The sequence below is a fragment of the Phalacrocorax aristotelis genome, chromosome 6, assembly GCF_949628215.1.
Source record: "Phalacrocorax aristotelis chromosome 6, bGulAri2.1, whole genome shotgun sequence".
Taxonomy (NCBI): domain Eukaryota; kingdom Metazoa; phylum Chordata; class Aves; order Suliformes; family Phalacrocoracidae; genus Phalacrocorax; species Phalacrocorax aristotelis.
In genome coordinates, this window is record NC_134281.1 from 22750778 (window position 1) to 22767152 (window position 16375).

General features: G+C 39.5%; 1 protein-coding gene across 2 annotated transcripts in view; it reads right to left on the reverse strand.

Annotated features, from left to right (window-relative positions):
- The window catches only part of VGLL4 (vestigial like family member 4), a 112191-nt gene that overhangs the window by 45796 nt on the left and 50020 nt on the right, over positions 1-16375 (reverse strand). The window lies entirely within an intron of this gene.

The following is a 16375-nucleotide window of genomic DNA, read 5'->3' on the forward strand; positions in this document are numbered from 1 at the left end:
GAGCAGACTGAGGCACTGTGCAAGCACTCCAGAGCAATGTCCTGCTCGGCCTGCTAAGCCAGAGAACCAATCACACACTGTTTAAAATCCATTCACACATACACACAGACACAGCTACAATTCAATCAGTGCACTATTACGTTTGATTTTTTTTTTTTCAAGGGCTATTAGCAGTTAAACATCCTGTGTTCTGGATTACTAACAGCTGTTAAAGCTCCAGTTCAGATGACACAAATGACGGAGATTTTTACAGCAGTTGCTCTCATCTCAGGATGTGGTCTTGCCCTTCTGCAGCCTGAATCTTGATCACAAAGACTCTAGCTGCTTATACAGATGTGTATAACTCATCATAAGAGGGTAGAACATCTGTATGGGTGTAAGCATGTGCTAACCCAATGGGCATCAGTTTGCATTTGCTGCAGCCGATCAGCAGCTGAAGTCTGATTTGATTGAGAAAGAAATACTGAGGAAGTTTGTTAAAGACAAACAAAAAGCTAATGGAGTCCTCCTGCCTCCCTCTGCCCTGTGGCTTGAAACAACTCATCCCTGCCTTTCTGGGCTGGAGGATTTTAATGGTACACACAGGAGCATACAGTCTGGGCAAATTAAATAACAAACTTTCACTTCCACTCTGAGAACTTCTCCCCTCTGTTAGAGAAGGGGAAGATATTACATTACAGAGGCAACTCATGGAGTGACATTTTGTCAAGGCATTTTGAAAAATACTGCTTGAATACTCTGGATATTTCAGTGAGACTAGCTAATTTAGTTAAAGTTACTGCTGATAAATAGAAATAAGAAATTTATCTCCAGTGAAGATTCCCTAGAACACAAGTAAGGTTTCCCCTCACTTCAGATACAAAAAGTAGTCCTGTGCATTATCTACCTATATGTTTCAGTTGAAGGAGAATGTCCACTAACATTCTGCTATTAATCTTTAAGACTTTCACATGGTGTAACAACTTATGGATACTTAATGCTGAGGTAACAGTACATTTCTTGGATGGTACCTAATAAAAAGGTTGCAGTTGTTTTTTTGTCTCACAGGATTTGTTACAACAAAAGTCGCAACCACACATCTCCAAGCCAAAGTAATGCGTGGTATTTTCTAGAAAAAGATAGATGTTTTCAATAAAGAGAAGAACATTATTATATTTAAGCAGAGGGACTAGAAGTTTTACATAGCGGCTTATGTTGTGCATACTCAAATTCAAAGATACGCTATACCAATGCTTCAGATTAAACCAGCCATTTAATAAAGGCATCAAGAGAAGTCTTAGTCCTTTAAGACATAAACTGCGATAAAACCCCATACCTACAACGTTAACAAAAGAGAGGCATGTTTCTTCAGCATGAAATGCAAGTTTCTTATGTAAGTATGCCAACTCTTTTGTGGAAAATATTTATGATATGTACAGTTTTTAATATAGAGATCATCCCTGAATTTACATTAATACAGCACATTTTATGGATGCTTGGGAAGGATAAGAAGAGATAAGTATTTAATTTTTCCAATTTAAAACACTTAAATTTTTGCAGGACGTGCAGGTGATGAGGAAGAAAAAAAAGCAGAGGAGCAGTGGTCTACAAGACAGGGTTTGCACATAATGAGGCAAGGCATTATAGTTCAAAGTCCAATATAAATTTCCCTCTATATTCAAAGATACATGTTTCTTCAAGTTGTTTGGAAAAGCAAGGTCTACAAATCACTGACTGCTCAGTATTGCTGTCCAGACACTAATAAATAAATTATGTCTTCTTTATTAGACCAGTAGTCACTGGTCTACAGGTTTTTAGACAGTAATGATCACTTTATTATGTGAATGGCTTTCAGCAGTACAGTATACACTTTAATTAACACTTGTCAAATGTTGCATAATGAACAACTGAGATGCTTCACATTAAATAATAATAAATTGGTACAAAACACTGGGAGCTTTATGAATTTCTAAATTAAAATACCTATACTGAAACTAAGGCAATGTCTAGTAAAAGGATAGAGGGGAAATTATCAATGTAAATATATCTCAAGCATTCTAAAACCAAAATACCATTAACATGAAATCTTCTTTTGAAAGAAAACTTAACAGCTCAGCAAATTCAAGTCCAGCAGACATGAACCTTAAATACTGACAGAGTCACAGTTCTCTGTTCTTGACAGCAAAGGATTCCCAACAGCTTGATTCAAAACACTGTTCATCAAACACTTCACCACTTTGAGACACCTTCTGCTGAACTGAAATCTATAATCAGTGCATCAGCGGGTTAGAAGCAGCATATACAGAAAAACAAGCTGTTAACATCACCCCAGGACCTTTGTTGGGTCGTTTTGTTTTTCTACATATTGATAGCTGCAAACACAATTTTGTGCTGCAGTAGCTCTGCTTCCTATTAGCTAGAGTACTTCCTATAGGATTGCACACACTTTTCTTCTGTAAGGCAGATAAATACCCATATCTATATATAAAACTATACATACCTCTCCATATATATACACAAAATGTTTACCACACTGGAACTTTTAACACAACACCATCCCCTAGAGGTTACTGAAAATCCACGTCTTTCTGAATCATTCTGGACTTCACATCAGAGCACATTAGATTGGATTCTAATTATCCGACATAGCAGGTGACATAGTTCAACCTCTTAGTGATCTTCTGATTCACTTTAATATGGAAAGCAAATTCAATCTTCACACAAGATTGTCTTACCACAGAAGTACTGTGAGGCAAGGAAAGCAAAACAAGGGAAAGGAGAAAAAAAACCAAAAAGCAGTTCTAATGAGCAGGTACATCATCATTGCCAAAACCAGGAGGCTAAATATGTATTTTGACAGCTAGTCCCTGCATAGGGTGGAGTCTGACAAGATTTCTGTACTGCTCTTCTACAATTCTCACAGTAAGAAAACATCAAAACTCCGCTCTTGGAGAATACAGTGCTATTTCTATGAAAGTAGTGTGAAGAAAGTGGTGTGGTAGACTCAACCATCTACACTCCGTGCCTTTTCTCCAGCTTAGTTTATGTCTGGTCAGGTGGACCAATGTCCCTTGGCAGATGGAGCACACGGGCAGCACTCCTGCTGCACTTCTTTTGTCTGAAAAGAATCTAATCTATGGCTGAGACCACTCTCAAGTGTGGACCAAAGAAGGGCAATCAGGAGATTCACTGTGAAAGCACACAACTGCCCCCACTAAAGCACTGATGTGGATGTACCAATGGCTGATGAGAAGAACCGAGTATTTTTCAGATTTTAAAAAAAGCTTAAAAAACTTACCTTTTCAGAGTTACAGTGCATATTATGAGTGTAGTATGTTATTGTGTCACCTGTTCTTAAATGCTGATAAAACTTCTCCACTATAAAAATATATAGTCCTGGCTGATTTGAGCAATAATAAACCTAATATAAAAAATAAATCCTTAAAATTGTGCTATTTGCCTGAATTTTTACAGGAAAAAAAAGGCAATTCCTTAATATATCAAGTCCATAATATCACATTTGACAGTAAGAGTTATATTGTTTTTACAGCATTTATACTGAGCTGCTTTAGGAGAAATGTTTTCAAACAAGCTACAACAGAGCACTCCTTTCTGCCTTCTGAGGACTGCCTTTCAGCTGTCCTCAACTCTGCCCAGTCCTCTGCCTCTCTACTACTGTCCTCCCCTCATCTCTCCACACTCTCTCTTCTCCCACATCTGCCGCTGCCTCAGGCAGTAGCACTGAAGAGCCTGAGAAAATGGTTTTGGTGCAGTTTTACTAGCTTGGTCTACGCTCCATGCCACACAACTTCTTTCAGTGGGAAAATGTGTGACACTGGCCGAGAATCAACACTATAGAAGAACAATGCACAAGCCATTCACTTGGACACAACTGAAAATTTCATCCTTGATGATCATCAGCAAAGAGGAACTGTTGCTACAGTGACCAAAAATTTGCAACCAAGAGAAAAAAGTAGTCTGTATATAGGTGAGACACACTCTGATGTAAACCACCACACAGTATTGCTCATTGTAATTCCATTTTTGAATGGACAAAAATATCCATTGCAGCTCCTGAGGTCAGACAGGAATTTATGACATACCACCTATTAGCTGATACCTCAATACACTCCAAGAAGGAGGTGGAAGAATAAAGCAAGAGCACTTAAGATACAGGTTTTACCGTTTTTAACTAAAAGATGAGCAAATTTTAGTTAATAGCTGCTAGGTGGCGATGTGCCTGAAGGAAAAATACTGCTTTTCCTTTTCCACACACTCAACTGCAGAGTTGCTGCACTCAGCACCTCGTGTTTTATTATTTGAGGTAGAATATGTTTCTCAGAAAAAAAAGTGAACAAAAATTCTCATTTAAGCAAGATGGGGTATTTGCTTTTACATACATTCAGCTATGATAAGGAAATACAGTTAAAATGTATTAAACATGCAGGAAGTTCAGAGATGCATGATAAGGAAACTGACATTTAAAGTTTCTTGCAAATGGCTATCTCAACTGCACTGCCTCCGAGATCCACATAGAATAATGCATAACTAAACTCTTCACTCCGTGAGTCAGATACTACAAAACGTACCAACTTTATATACTCTTTACGAAGCATTAATGATGATTGCACCAGTGAACAGAAGATATCAAAACACACATTCTTCCATATCACTCTTTTTAAACATAAAGATACATTGAAAATAGATTTCAATAACACCAAATAATACCTTCTCCCTTTCACAGCCTTAATTTAAAAAAAAAACAAATGCCTCCTTGTTGTACCTGTCCTTTACTAGCTAAAGGTTTCAACAATATGCCAGACATAGAACACAAAAGATGTTTTTGTTATTATCAGTGGAGTTCCTCAAAATGGAAATATTAGACTTACGCCCAATATTAAGCTGTAGCAAAATAATTTGTATGTTCTCTTTCATTCTTGTCATACCCAAACTTATTCAATCTTGCTTAAAAACCAAACATAGTAATATCTAGTAAGGAAATTTATTTATGAGTGTGCATGTGTACTTAACTGCATCCTCACTCATAAGCTACTAGGTAACTCAAGTTATGAAGCTGTCTATTCCCTGAAGGACCAAACCAGCAGGCATCCTGGCTTCAGTTCCCTGCTGCCCTAAGAAAAGAATTGCCAGGGAAACAAAAAAATGTAGTGGTGCCCAAGCAACGCCCAAGAACATCTAGAGTTGCAGGCTCTTGTAGGACCCAGGAATGGACGGTAATGGCTTTCCTGGACTGGGAGCTGGATTTTTTTTTTTTAATGTTTAACTACTGCACTTCTTATTCTGTACTATTCACTTCTTTGAAGACAAAAGAGAGATTTTTAAAAAATGTATCATTGTGCAGATAAATAAAAAAGTCAGGTCACTTATTTGTAAATATTTAGCAATTTAGAACCAGCCATTGCATATCAGATTAAAAAAACCTCTGAGACATCTAACAAGTCAAAAAGCTTTTGGTTAATTAAAGCCTGCCCTCATCAGCAAGAACCCCTCTCCCTGTTTTCGTTTTCCCTCCATCACCTCCAGAAAGCTGTTTGTCTCCTACTCCAAACTAAACGCACCCCTCTATTGTACAACACACCATTTTCACAAAGGAAATGAGGAAAGGGTAAGAGGACAAAAAAGATAGGGACAAAGGCAGGGCACAGACAAGCCTTCACTGCAACTCCCACTTGACTTCGGTGGTTTGTTGGGGCGTTTTTGGCAATAGCCACATTTAGCTCTCTGGGCCAAAATATAAAATGGGTGCAGAGGTGGTATATGATGCCTCTGGCAGCAACTGCTGCTCTGGCAGGTACTTCTTGTCTGCAGAAAAAAGCAGGTGGCAATTTAAGAAGCAGCCACTTTGCTTCCGTCAGTTAGATCACGCTGATCCAGGACTTGGGCTATGCCCTTCAAATACTTTCTGCTCTCTTACTGTGGCATAAAAGCTGTATCTCCTCATTGTTTCAGAGCTTAAAGTTTCTAAAAGCTTTAAAATGAATGGTGAGGAAGAGCATGCAGAGTACACATTCACACATTCTGCTGATCTTTCTATTCTACTATTTCACACTATTTCTAACTATTTCACAATTGCTGCAGACTGTAGGGCAGTGGAGGCAACGACCCAGGTCATCTCTTCCAAGTTATACGAGGTGAAATACAAAAGAGAAAAGTGTTCAATAGCACCTGATTTATCGTGACCTCATTCTTCAAATGGTTACTCAAAGTGAACAGTAGGCTATGAAGATCAGGTTTACCAAGAATATTTTCCATTTCTCAGTAGTACCTTGCAATTCACAATTTGCTGGTGTTTTTCTCTTTTTATTCTCTTAAGCTGTGCTAAGAACACTTTAAAAATGCAGCTAGAGTACATAACAGATAAATCTAGTTTATCTAGGTTGAAAAATTGTTATTTGCTAATTAAAATATAATCTTTCCTGTTATTTGCATACTAATTTAAATTTCTGAAGGGTTGATGATAATTACAAACATAATTTATCTTGAATTACAAAGAGTCTTAAACACTATCAGAGCCTCCAGATGCAAACAGTGAGTATTTAACGTTGCTATGCCCTAATATTGTGTCAACAGGGCAAAGAAAATATATTTTTCCATTGTAAGAAATAAGAAGGGAAGAAAAAGCCTATTAAATAAAAAAGCAAATTCTAAGGCAGCTTGATACTCAGGCATCTAAAACACTATTTTACTTAGAAAAGTTGGGAGCCAGATCATGTTTAGAGGCTAGATTTCAAAATTCCTGTTCATATCCCTCAGCTTTGGGAAGAAGCAAGTTTCAAGAAACCACTAATTACGGGGTTTAGAAATAAATCAAAGAGCTCTAATGCTAAAGTCTTTGAAAAGATTCACCCTTTATAGCTAGCTTGGCGAGACATAAGATATACTCACAGGGCCTAACTCAATTTAGATGTCAACATATGTAAATATACTTAAGCGTGTGGAGTTGACATTGCTTGCACAAATATTGAATATTACATGCAAGAGAGGTAACAACCTTACAAATGATATAAAACCATGAATCCCAATGCTATCTTGCTATAAACCATGCAGTAAAATCCATTACAACTTTTGTTACAAAAAAAAATATTTTGGCTTTTAAACTTTAAAGTAATTACTTATCCTAAATGTTAGGATGAAAATGTTAATAAGTACCTATTACATAACCCAATTATATAGCTTGTAACTTACTGCTTTATTAAATTAAAATGAAATTTCATTCAAGTTCTAAGACTATCCTTCTCCACTTGAGAATCTTGCTCTCTATTGTTTAAAAGGTATTTGACCCTAATAAATTATTTTACTGCAGTAAAAAACTCCCCCTCAACACATACTCACTTATCCCAAATCGTAGTGCTCACAAAAAACCCAGCCACCCAGAGAACAGTGCCTTTGCTTGAGATGCTGACAGATCTATTTTCCTCTGGATTGAGTAGACAAAAATGAGAAAAAAGAACTACCACATTCAGCTATCAAAGTGTTGTCCTTGAATTGTTTAAAGCAGTAATAAATGAGAATAAAGAATATGTTTTAACTATATAAATCTACATACATGTGCATGTGTGTAATATTATGTAACATACATGTAGAATGTTAAAATTTGTATTAATACCACTAGCTACTACAGAGAATGCCCTCACTGTCCGTAAGTACAAATTCACAGGTCTCAGAAGTTGAGAAATAACACCCCCATCATCCTTTATAAGGCAAAACTTTTGAAAAGTAGTCAGCCTTCCCTGTTCCAAAATACAAACATCAGTTTCAAAAGTACATGCTCTCAATCCTTGACAAGTCCTGACAGTGAATGCTACTAGGAAGTTTGCAGTGAATGTTACTAGGAAGACAGTGAAGACTGTTACTAGGAAGCTGAAACGCCACTTTTTCCAATGGATGAAAGTTATCATTTCCAATTCTACAGGTACACATGACATCTTTCCTTCCAGAAAGGCCATTTTTAGGCTCCAAATCAACTCCAGGGACTGCTGAAAATTCTCCATTGCTATTTTTCATTGGAAACAGCACTAGTTTTTCTTACTGTGCTTTTGGTTTTTTTCCACCCTCAAAAAATGGAAACAAGGAGGTTTAAGTAATTTCCTAATGTTTTACATTATCAAGGATATTTCTGACAAAAACAGCAAAGTCTTGGAAATTATATTTACAAGTATTTCCCATCTCTTCCCCTCTCTGCACAGCTGGCACTAGCCTTCTCTTCTTAGGCAACACAGTGGTCACAACGATCACTCACCACCTTTAATAGAAGGGACCACTGCACAGCATGGAAAGTGTAACAGCAACATGGGGCTTCCAAACTACAGTGCTAAAAATGACATTTTAAAACCAAGCGTTAGCTTTTAATTTACCATAAAGAAGTAAAAATTTCCCTTTGATGAATGCTGCCCATACCACAGATTTTACTCAACACTATGTGGAATCACAGACAAATGCTGCAGTAATTTGAGAGTGAACATTACCAGAGCACAAAGCTTTGTCATTTTTTTATCACTTGTTCGGTTTTAATCCAGTTTTGAAGGAAAACATTTGTTATACAACCATACCTCCTGTCACTCTTCTTACCCCAAACTTTGAAATAGTGGGCAAATTTCCGTGATACTTCAAAGGCAGCAGAGTTCTCAAAGATAACTGCACTCCTGTCCTTTTTTTCTCTGCAAACAGTCAGCAGGGAGAGAAGACTGGCCACAGGTAATGTCACCACTTGGGGAAAAGCAAGAACTCCTCAACTGCTGTCCATTGGGTTTGGTGGTGGCTGTCTGGATGACATTGCCCCAGCCCAGCTGAGCAGGAACAAGCAGGCTAACCCAGATTACTGAGGAGGGAAAACAGAGGTGGAAAGGAAAGAATCGGAACTACCAAAGTTTTAATGACAAAAAGGGACTTGGGCATGCAGACATATGGGCATGTGTCAGGTCTCTTCCCCAGACTTGCATATGCCACCTCTTCAATTCCTGAAATTTGCAGAATATTTGCCTTGTTTGGGAAGCACCAATGTCCCCAAAAGCTCCTCAGCCTTTTAAAGTGTTTCCCATCTTAACACCCCCTTTCAAGTTCTCTACAAGCTTCTCCCTCTCTTTCCAACAATCTCAAAAACCTTACTGAAGATATGTTCTCCAACTGCCCTAAATTCAATTCTTCTCTTCCTGTCCTAAGCACCTACTTTTCTCATCAACCTCAACTTACTGATCATCCCAGAGCCCCTCACACCACAACTTCCCAGCCCTTTCTAATCAAAGACTAATACTTCATATTCCAGGCCTGTTGCTGTACGCTTCTATGGGAGAACTTATCTTGGGCCGCATATCTCTGGGACACAGGGCTCTACCCACCCTGGGGACAGTGATGCACAGACATCAATATGATGGATACAAAATGTCCGTTTATTTAGCTGCGTCACACGCTTATATAGCTCTTGCGCTTCCTGTTCCTGCCACTCCTATGGGGAGGAGTCTATCTTTCCATCACAGCCCGTGATCTTCCGGTCGCCGATCCCTGTCTATTCCCCTACACAGGCCTTAAAATTCACTCTGATTTTTACCTCTATATCAGCTGCAGCTGCTAGGCTTCTCTAGTTCTGGTTGCTTCCAATCCTGTACCAAGAGGAAAGGCCTAAGCACACACAAGGTCAACAGATACACAATCATGAGGCACTGATATCCCAAAAATGAAATGGCAGGTCTTGTTTTCAGCTTTATACCACCTTATCCCTCTCTGTCTTGGACCTTTGCCTCTTGACTTTTTAATTCCTTTCTCTTGAGCTACAGGTCCTCTCAGCTACAGGAATAAGCAACGTTGCTTCTACTAGCCTGGTAACAGACCATCTTCTTCCCAAAGTGCTAGAAAAAGGCAGAGTCATCCTGGATATAATGGAGTCTACATACTTCTCCTTCAAGAGGAGAGGGTAAAAAAAAAAAGGCATTATTTTGCGACAGGACTGGTGGCTAAAGAGGAAGGGGTCCTAATGGTCCCAGCATCTCCTTCTGATAAAGACTCCATTGTAGATAAAATTCCCCTATAGGCAGATCCCCGCTCCCAAGCAAGAAAAAAAATCAGCTGTAGGAGGTGAACCGAGTGGAGCAGATGCTTGCAGTCTAAGCCTATCTAGCCCTCGCACATTTCTCACTCAATAGAGTGAAGAATATGACAATGTACATTTTTGGTCTTGGTATCATGAGAGAACCCAAACAGTTACTTCCTATAATTACTGCTGGTATTCCATTCACTCTCCTCAACTCTCACCCATTAGGCTGCTCATGTGTAGGTAACTCCTGAAATCTGCTGTGGACAACCAAACCTGTCCTCTTTACATTGCTTATCCTGCAGAAAAAAGCCCAGGGCACCCTCTTAGGGATTTAAAAAATATAGGCATAAACCACATTTATCAAAGATCTGCATGGACATGTACCTCGAGGGCAGGAGAAATAAAAATAATATTCATAACAAACAAAAAAGGCAGATGTAGGTCAACAGTATACAAAAACACAATGCATCACTTCAGCATGCACAGCGTTATTGACAGAGAACAAACTTTCTTCACTTATGCCTTTGCAAAATTTGTGAACATAAGGTTCAAAAGCACTAGTCTCATGGAAACTAACATCTAGAAAACACTATCCTACAAAAATATGAGATGTTGCATAAATCTTATTTTCTTTTAAAACACTGCCTAAATTTATCTCAATTGACATGTTAGATGTGCCAACCAGGAAGGAGGCACTGCCAGACTTGCTATTCACTAACTGAGAAAGCCTGCTTTGTAATATCTCAGTGATAGCCTTGGCTGCAGTTACCACAATATTGTAGAGTTCGGGATCCTGCTGAGTGTGCTGAAGGCTAGCTCTAAGACAAGGATTCTGGATTTTAGAAGAGCAAACCTCAGTTCTCTCAGGGATCAGTTGGGAGGGATTCAATGGGAAACTTCCAAGGAGCTAGTGAGTGCTGGGAATTCTTCAAGAACTCTCTATTGGAAGCACAAAGCCAGTTTATCCCCTACAAAGGAAAGGGAAGTAAGGAGAGAAAGAGGGCCCCATGGCTCAACCATGACCTCCTGGGTCTACTCAAATCCAAGAGGGAACACCCCAGAAATGGAGAAGTGGAGGATTATCCATCGAGAGCTACAAGGGCATTGCCAGAGAGTGCAGAGACGCAGTTGGAAAAGCAAAAGCCCAACTCGAATTGAAACTGGCTGTAGACATAAAAAATAACAAGAAAGGTTTCTTCAGACATGTCAACCATAAGCACAAAAAGAAGGAAAACATAGGCCCACTGTTAAACGGAAAAGGAGAATCAATCACCAATGATGCTGAAAAGACAGAGGTCCTCAACACCTTCTTCACCTCTGTCTTTACCAGCGCTGTTGGGTCCCAGGCTTTGGGAACAAAATTGCCGGTTGATCCAAACACCAACCTACCATCAGTGAAGGAAGAGTTAGTACATGAATTACTACAGGAGCTTGACCCCTACAAATCAATGGGCCCTGATGCCATCCACCCAAGAGTGTCGAGAGAGCTGGCTGACATCATTGCAAGGCCACTCTCCATAATCTTCGAGAAGTCATGGAGAACGGGAGATGTCCCAGAGGACTAGCGGAAAGCAAATGTTACCCCTATCTACAAGAAAGGCTCGAGGGAGGATCTGGGTAACTATAGGCCCATTAGCCTTACTTCAATCATTAGGTAAGTCATGGAATGAATCCTCCTGTGGGCCATCACAAGTCAATTGAATCACATGATTGGGAAAAGCCAACATGGCTTCACTAAAGGCAGATCATGCTTAACAAACCTGGTGGCCTTCTATGACAAAGTGACTTGCCTGGTTGACTTGGGGTGGGCAGTGGACGTTGTCTACCTAGACTTCTCCAAGGCCTTTGATACGGTCCCCCACAGTCTCCTCCTGGAGAAATGGATGCGTTATGGCCTAGACAAGTGGTCTGTGCAGTGAGTGGGGAACTGGCTGACAGGCCACACCCAAATGGTGGTGGTAAATAGCTCTTTCTCAAACTGGCAACCTGTCACTAGTGACAGGGATCAATATTGGGCCCAATGCTATTCAATATCTTTATAAGTGATCTGGACAACAGCATCAAGTGTAGCCTGACGAAGTTTGCAGATGACACCAAGTTGAGTGGGGAAGTAGACACTCCAGAAGGGAGAGCTGCTCTGCAGGAAGATCTGGATAGGCTGGAAGGGTGGGCCACCAAGAACCTTATGAAGTTCAACAAGGAGAAGTGTAAGGTCATGCACCTGGGAAAACACCATCCAGGAGTGCAGCACAGGCTGGGATCCACCTGGTTGGAGAGCAGCTCTGTGGAAAGGGACCTGCGGGCCCTGGTGGACAGAAAGCTCAACGTGAGCGAACAGTGTGCTGCTGCAGCCAAAAAGGCCAACAGGATGCTGGGTTGCATCAAAAAGGGCATCACCAGCAGAGAGAAAGAAATAATTATCCCACTCTACTCAGCGCTTGTCAGGCCACACCTGGAGCACTGTGTACAGTTCTGGTCCCCTCTATACAAAAAGGATGTGGACAGGCTGGAAGGGGTCCAGAGAAGGGCCACCAAGATGATCAGAGGACTGGGAAGCCTGCCATATGAGGATAGGCTGGGAGAACTGGGTTTGTTCAGCCTTGAGAAAAGGAGGCTCAGAGGGGATCTCATCACGATGTACCAGTACTTAAGGGGTAGCTACAAAGAAGATGGAGACTCCCTTTTTACCAGGAGTCCCATGGAGAGGACAAGGGGGAATGGACACAAATTGCTCTTGGGGAGATTCTGATTGGACATAAGAGGGAAATTTTTCACATTGAGGACAGTCAACCATTGGAATAATCTCCCCAGGGAAGTGGTTGACTTGGCCACATTGGACACCTTCAAGAGTTGTCTGGACAGGGTGCTGGGCCATCTTGTCTAGACTGTGCTCTTCCCAGAAAGGTTGGACTAGATGATCCCTTCCAACCTGTGATTCTGTGATACAGGTCATCAGTCTGGGTTGATAACACTTTAGATGGGCACACTACAAAGCATTCATTATATAATACTGAATCCCACCTGGCTGCAGAAGTTTATAATACCTGAATGTTATCATTCCTTTTCCTTTTATGCATATAACACATATGAAAGATGATGCATTACTGAAAAAAGAAAAAGTTTTCTTTCAGAGACACAGAACATGAAATTTATTAACTTTGCAGGGTATCTTACACATGCAAGGGTCATCAGTGTGCCTTCAAATGAAATAATTGTATAGGCAAAAAATATTAACTACACATTTTCCACATGTGACTTGTAAATCAGAAGACTATACAAGCGTAGCATGCTGGAAGGTTTTGTGGCGATTAGGACTGGTCCCAGTGGTCACCTTATTTTCCATGAAGCAATGAACAGATTGCACAGAGACAACAGTATCCATCTTAAATTAAAATGTTATCTTACTGATAGTCGCATTTATACAACGAGAATATCCATCTATCTCAGGCCTGCATTCAGAAACTTAAGAAAAATCACCTTAAAAAAATACATTTGCAGTTTCACCTTCTTTTGGAAAAAGATTAATTTTCATAACAAAAAAAAGCAAATTTTTTTCTAATTACATCACATAAACACTAAATAAGGAGCATAATATCATTGACGCAAGCCTTACTACCAGAATCTAACTAAAAATATGAATGTTTTAATTAAGACATAGGTAATGACCATAGGCTAGTGTGGAACTAGAATTAAATTGTCCAGATATCCACTGCACAGAATTTACTGTGCTCTGCCCTTTTACAGACCTAGAACTTGGCAGGATGGAAAAGGCATTGTACTTAACTCTTCAGTTTTGCCTTCCACCCACAACATAAAATTATGGCTCACCATTACTGTATCACATTTTGTTCTGGGACATGCTTAGAAACAAAAACAATCCAATCCCATTGTGAAATAAGGCAGTAGAGGATTACTAAGTTTTACAATAAGGCTAAACTTTTTCTACACCTCATTTCAGCAGAAACATCCTGTTAGTATGACACCACTGAATACAGCAAACATATATAAGAATACAATACGCAAACTAATTTACTACACAAATTATTACTATTTGCCTACAGACAATTCTTGGAGAAAATATACACTCTTTATCAACTCTTGTTTTAAGATTGCCAATATTCTAATTCTCCAACCAACTTAAGAGTGTAATTTACTTCGCCATAAATAATAACAAGAAAACAGTTTTTACATTTAGAAGAGTAACAGGAGTCTTTTCTTGAAGTGATTCTAATGAGACAGGACAGATAACCCCATTTAAGCATGAGTACTAAGGTTTCAAGATAGACTACATTTTCAGTCATTCATAAGAACATTTTTTTTGAGGGAAATGGTAGGGCAAAAGCCTAATTACAAGTCCTATTATTGCCAAAAAATTCTGGGCTTGCTGTTTCCAGAAGTTAGAGAAATTGAGCTGTCATATGAAAATGATTGCTCAGGCTGGGTCAGAACAACTCAATGAGGAGTCATGTCATTGGTATGAATTGCTGATTTGTTGAAAAGACGATAAATGAAGAGACAAATAGACACAACATGCACCAACAAGCATTTAAACCATGAACGAAAGTATGACACTGTATCCTCAGAATCAAAGGCTCTTAGTTTACAACCTTAATATTCAGCATAATAGAGTTTATGTCAGTACTGGTAATCAGTCTAGAAGCAAGACTCCAACATGTGTGAGCAGTCCTGACTAAACTGCTCTATGAACTACACGGCACTGAAATGCACAAGCACATACCAGAATGAAGTCTGGTTTTGCTAGTATTCTTAGATAAGCTGGTTTGCTTTGGTTTAGTTTCAAAAGAAGTAGCAGAAAGGTTACAAAACATAATAAATCAAAAAAACAAAAATCATGTTCTACTTTTTCCATTACATGTCTTAGGAAGTTGTTTTCAGGATAAACAACGTTACATATGATTTTTAACATACAAAAATGTGTAAAGAGTATCACAATGATTGTAAAAATCGCTCACAAGTTAAAAAATGCCAGAAAAAGGATTTTTTGCGGTAACCCTGATTTTGGTTTGCCACTTTTCCACGGTTGTACTGCATAATCACATTTGATTACCTTGCAGACTATATTCCCGTAGGACCTCACCTCATTTTGCATAAAGAAAGATTTACTGGCTCCCAGTCCTGAATAATGATTGAACTGAATCATGTCAAAGAGGTGTTGTAAAGGTTAATTAAAGGTTTATGAAGATTTGTGGCAGTGCAGTGATAAGTGCCACACAAAAACCTACAAGGAATTGAATAATCCTGCCTGTTGAGCTTTGTTTGAATAGTGGGCAGAAAATAAAGTTTAGGGTCTACTAAGCAATGCGGAAAAAAACCCACCCAAATATCAAATAGTTCTTCCAGTAGGCACCATCCCTCTCACTAAATGAGACTAAGGCCTTATGTAAAAAAGAATAGCTTATGATAAGGAGTGCTCTATACCATGCATTTTTAACACAGAAGCTTGATTTAATCTCCATCTTTAAAATTTCTCTTCAACACAGTATTTCAGTATATATGATTTTCCTAACAGGGCAAGTTTAAAAGAAAAGAACAACCCCCCAGCACTATCCCCGCTACTCCACACAACTAGTACCCACAAGAATTAACAGTGAGGCTGAAATACTTATATCCACCAAACAGGCAAACTGCTTACCAGTCCCTTCTGCCTTGTCCCCTTTTCAACTCATCATCTTGCCCTCTCTGCCTGGTGTCCGCCCTCTGATGCCAGTCTCACTCCCCTCCTGTAGCTAGTCCTATTATCTGAGTCTCAGACTCCCATGTTCATTTCCAATACTCTTTTACTAGTACCTACTTGTAACTCTTGCCCAACCAGTCCCAATTCCCATATTCTCTTGCCAACATCCCTTCCTGCCTTCCAAAGCCCGCCCTCCTCTCAGACACCTCACTTCTCATTGCCCATGGTCTCACACCTGAGGGGTTCGCCACTGGAGACATCCAAGCCAAGCAGCTCCTTCTTCTGCACTGCCAGGGCCTGGATCAGGATAAACGCTGCCGTTCCCCCTCCGCCTTGCACACCAGCAGCCCAGACAGCTCACCTTAAGAAGCAGTATATTCAGCGTAGGCAGAAACACTCAAAATTTAAGTGCTAACACCTCTGAGTTTCTTGTTAACTTAAATAGATTTTTTTTACATGAGTAGAAAGTACGCAAAGGTAAGACTGAAACCCTTCCTCCAGAACAGAAGGTCACCAGAATTAATGGTTTTTAAATATGGAGAAGATAATTCCTCTTTTTTTCCTACTATTTCCTCAGTTATTTCCTATCTTAACTTATTTTTGGAAATAGGTAACTCATTCTGAATGAAGTTACATGAGAAGAGTTTTATAAG